Consider the following 5,739-nt stretch of genomic DNA (forward strand, 5'->3'; position numbering starts at 1 on the left):
ATTCATATCTAATGTAGTAATGTAAACTTGTCTAATTATGTTGAATAAACTGCACCTGTATTCTACAAATAAATTTACCACGTAAATATGTACTGCACCAAGATCTTGTTACTTGATAGAGTTGAAAAGTATATCCTGGTCCAGGATATAGTTTGAAGATATACCTTGGTAATATATCCTGGCTCAAGATATAGTAGGACATGGTTGAAAGATATATTTCAGGATATACTTTAAAGATATAAATTGGTAATATATCCTGGTTCAGGATATTGTTAATAAATATATCTTGGTTTAGGATATAATCAAAATATTGGTACAACTGAGAAATATACTCCCAAAATGTGTACCTTCCAAGAAACATATCTTTGTAATGTCCGCTTTTTTCATTATAACACTTTGTAGTGTCCGCTTTATTGATTAGAAAATTGTGTAGTGTCTGCTTTTTTTCATTACAACACTTTGTAGTGTCCGCTTTTTTCATTAAAAAACAATTGTGTAGTGTCTGCTTTTTTCATTACAACACTTTGTAGTGTCCGCTTTTTTCATTATAACACTTTGTAGTGTCCGCTTTATTGATTAGAAAATTGTGTAGTGTCCGCTTTTTCTATTACAATTCTGTGTAGTATCCCCTTTTTTCATTAGAAAACTCTGCAGTATTCACTTTTTTCATCAGAAACCTTTGTGGTCTGCCTTTCTGATATATTGTCACTCCAGTAAACAGCTCTTCATCATCTGGAATTCATACACCAGTTGTGTTTTGACTGAGCATCAAGTGTCCTAACTTTCCCCTTGAACAGCATCTGACAGTAGCCCCAACAGCTGGCAAATCAATCACTGAGATGTTGTTGAAGGAGATCATGTTGAGGTTGGGTATGGTCAGACAAAGATGGACAGAGATGACCACCCAGGAAGAGGCAATGAATGTTGGACAACATGACTGAAGCTAGCCAAGGGAACAATTAGAATATTTGGTGGTCAGTCAACACACAATTTGTGTATGGATTCTAAATGATGAAGAGGTCTTTGGCTGGAGTCAGTTTCTCTGAAACATTAAGCTATATTTCTAGGAAGCTGCAGGATATCAGAAAGGCAAACAACAAAGTTTTGTAATGAAAGAATTGGACACTGCACTCATTTCTATTGAAAAAATCGGACACTACACAGTTTTCTAATGAATAAAGTGGACACTACACAGTGTTGTAATGAAAAAAGCGGACACTACAAAGTGTTGTAATGAAAAAAGCAGACACTACACAATTTTCTATGAAAAAGTCGGACACTACACAATTTTCTAATGAATAAAGCGGACACTACATAGTTTTTTAATGAAAGAAGCGGACACTACACAATTTTTTAATGAATAAAGAGGACACTACAAAATGTTGTAATGAAAAAAGTGGACACTACACAATTTTCTAATGAAAAAAGCGGACACTACACAGTTTTTTAATCAAAAAAGCGGACACTACAAAGTGTTGAAATTAAAAAAGCAGACACTACACAATTTTCTAATGAAAAAAGCGGACACTACAAAGTGTTGAAATTGAAAAAGCGGACACTAAAAAGTGTTTTAATGAAAAAATCGGACACTACACAATTTTCTAATGAATAAAGCGGACACTACAAAGTGTTGTAATGAAAAAATTGGACACTACACAATTTTCTAATCAATAAAGCAGACACTACAATGTGTTGTAATGAAAATAAAGCGGACACTAAAAAGTGTTGTAATGAAAAAATTGGACACTACACAATTTTCACTTCAGTCACCCATTTTAGGGTACCTATGAGGTATATGAATTCTTTGATTTAGGGGACCTCCATGGTACCCATTCCAAGGGTGGTATAAGAGCACATACCAATACCATGGTACCATGGTATGGAAAACCAATACCATACCAATACCATGTTACCATACCATACCATGTCACCTCATACCATACCATGCCATACCATACCATCATACCATACCATACCATACCATTACCAGGGTGTCTGGGGTCCTTTTTCAAAATATATAAATTCTTTCTGCAGGCTGCAATACTGGTCCATTGGGTGCCATTTTTTGTGGAAAGCTTCTTGATGTTTTTCCCAAGATTTTAAGATACAAATGGAGGCTATATAGTCAAATCCATCCTTTGAAAATCAGTTCAAATGAGCTTAATCCCAGCTTTTTCCATGCATCAAAAGCCATTTATTGATACATATCTTTCCCAGTCCTTTCAATTACAATTAGAACAATATTCATCACAAATAAATCAATGCTGCATCAGTATTTGAGAAGCAAAGAAAAGAAAACATTTTGTGTATTGGCTATAGTCCTGGACCATGCATGATACCATGCATTGCAAAAGCATGGACTTGAGCTAAATTAGTATCCAACAGCCTAGGCTGAAATATGCACTTCAACTAATCAACTACATTAAGTACCCTTCACAGATGATTCATTTCAAAAGCCTGAAATTTGGATTCAAAAAGTGCCATGCTGTTGCTGTCAAAGAAGTATGTGTATATATTTACTATTTGAAAACTACATATGATGGAATCAAAGTATTGTTGTTCTGAGTGTTTGACCAAAGTTGTCATTATCAAAATATTTGGTCCAATCCAAAGTCTTGTCAATTGGAGAGCCAGGGGTACAGATTAAGGAAGCTCCTGTTGGCCATGGCCTCCCAAAACCATGATACTATGTTCAGCCTTATTCATATCACATGTGGTATGATAATATCATACCACAACCATTCATACCATACCACAACTATTCATACCAAACTATGGTATTGCCATCTCATACCATACCATGGTATTGCCCCCTCACCATACCATGGTATTGCCCCCTCACCATACCATACTATGGTATTGCACCCCCATACCATACCATGGTATTGCCATCTCATACCATACCATGGTATGCACATCCTGGATGTCCACATAAATGTTCCAGGAAAATGCGAAATGCCTGGTACATTAATTAGAATACACACTGGACATCCAAAAAACCACCCTGGATGTCTGCATAAATGTCCTGAATAAATACACAGGACATCCAAAATGCACCCTGTATGTCCCGGAACATTAATTGGAATATATGCGGGACATCCAGAAGGTGCATGAACATTGATTCAGGACATCCAAAAAGCACCCTGAATGTCCACATAAATGTTCCGGAAAAATGTAAAATGCCCAGAACATTAATTAAAATACACAGGACATCCAAAAAACAACCTGGATGTCTGCATAAATGTTCCGAAAAAAAATGCGAAATGCCCGGAACATTAATTGGAATATATGCAGGACATCCAGAAAGTGCACAAACATTGATTCAGGACATCTGAAAAGCACCGTGAGTGTCCACATAAATGTTCTGGAAAAATGCGAAATGCCTGGAACATTAATTGGAATACACACAGGACATCCAAAAAACAACCTGGATGTCCGCATAAATGTTCCGAAAAAAAAGGCGATTTTGGATGTCCTTTGTATATTGAAAGTAATGCTCCGGACATTTCGCACTTTTTTCGGGACACTTATACCACTACCAGGGTTGTTTATCTGGTGTTCTGTAGATAATCAAGTTATTGGTCTGGACATTTCGCATTTTTTCGGGACACTTATACCACTACCAGGGTTGTTCTTCTGGTGTTCCATAGATAATCAAGTTATTGGTCTGGTCATTTCAAATTTCTCCAAAACATTTATGTGAGTGCTTTCTGGATGTCCTAGTAATGCTCCAGACATTTCGCATTTTTTTCGGGACACTTATACCATGACCAGGCTTGCCCCCCCGATGTTCTATAGATAATCAAGTTATTGGTCCAGACATTTTGCATTTCCCCAAAACATTTATGCGGATGCTTTTTGGATGTCCTCTGTATATTGAAACTAATGCTCCGGACATTTCGCATTTTTTTCAGGACACTTATACCACTACCAGTGGTGTTCTTCTGGTGTTCCGTAGATAATCAAGTTATTGGTCTGGTCATTTCCCATTTCCCCAAAACATTTATATGAGTGCTTTTTGGATGTCCTCTGTATATTGAAACTAATGCTCCGGACATTTCGCATTTTTTTTTGGGACACTTATACCACCACCAGGGTTGTTCTTCTGGTGTTCCATAGATAATTGAGTTATTGGTCTGGACATTTCGCATTTTTTCGGGACACTTATACCACAACCAGGCTTGTTCTTCTGATGTTCCGTAGATAATCGGGTTATTGGTCCAGACATTTCAAATTTCTCCAAAACATTTATGTGAGTGCTTTCTGGATGTCCTCGTATAGATAATGCTCCAGACATTTCGCATTTTTTTCGGGACACTTATACCATGACCAGGCTTGCCCCCCCGATGTTCTATAGATAATCGAGTTATTGGTCCAGACATTTTGCATTTCCCCAAAACATTTATGCGAGTGCTTTTTGGATGTCCTCTGTATATTGAAACTAATGCTCCGGACATTTCGCATTTTTTTCGGGACACTTATACCACTACCAGGGTGTTCTTCTGGTGTTCCGTAGATAATCGAGTTATTGGTCCGGACATTTCGCATTTCCCCAAAACATTTATATGAGTGCTTTTTGGATGTCCTTTGTATATTGAAACTAATGCTCCGGACATTTCGCATTTTTTTTTGGGACACTTATACCACCACCAGGGTTGTTCTTCTGGTGTTCCATAGATAATTGAGTTATTGGTCTGGACATTTCGCATTTTTTCGGGACACTTATACCACAACCAGGCTTGTTCTTCTGATGTTCCGTAGATAATCGGGTTATTGGTCCAGACATTTCGCATTTCCCCAAAATATTTATATGAGTGCTTTTTGGATGTCCTTTGTATATTGAAACTAATGCTCCAGACATTTCGCATTTTTTTTGGGACACTTATATCACCACCAGGGTTGTTCTTCCGGTGTTCCATAGATAATTGAGTTATTGGTCCAGACATTTCACATTTCCCCAAAACATTTATGCGAGTGCTTTTTGGATGTCCTCTGTATATTGAAACTAATGCTCCGGATATTTCACATGTTCATGGGACATATGCCCTGGGATAATGTATTTCGGAACTCCCTCTCATAAATTCACCATCCATTTTTGCCTAAGACATCTGGGGTCATTTGGCCCAATGATAAACATTAGGTGTTTTTACACCTTTGGGCCAATCTACAGCACCATAGTCTAGTTGCTCATTGGGCCCATTTGGCTAGTCCTATGACCCATAGGACAATTGTCCATGTTGTACTTTGTAGACTGCACCAATGTCCAAAATTTCAGATGTAATTTTGACACAGACCAGAAAACCCCACTGCATCAAGTGAATTAGTACTTCAAGTACCTGAAAATGTGGCAGAAAAACATCTGGGTTTGTACTTAACATGCTGAACGTCACTGCCCCTAAAATGCGGCCAAAAAAATGTCTGGAGTTGTAGTTGACTTGGTAAATGTCACTGGCCCAAAAATGCAACCGAAAAAACATCCGGATATGTATTTAACATGCTGAATGTCATTTCTTGAGACTACACATGTTTGTAGTGTCCACTTTTGAGACTACAAATATTCATAGTGTTCACTTTTCGAGACTACAAAATTTTATATTGTCCACTTTGATTTCGATGTTCTTAGGCTCATTTTGATGGGTAAACCCAAAACATTCCAGCAAGGTACTTTGCATCTGTCTCCACTATTAAGTGTTGAATGCCAAGTAACCAATAAGAGGCAGCTTCAAGAGCTCTCAGTAG

The sequence above is a fragment of the Laccaria bicolor genome, genomic scaffold (genome assembly GCF_000143565.1).
Source record: "Laccaria bicolor S238N-H82 LACBIscaffold_10 genomic scaffold, whole genome shotgun sequence".
NCBI classification, from domain to species: domain Eukaryota; kingdom Fungi; phylum Basidiomycota; class Agaricomycetes; order Agaricales; family Hydnangiaceae; genus Laccaria; species Laccaria bicolor.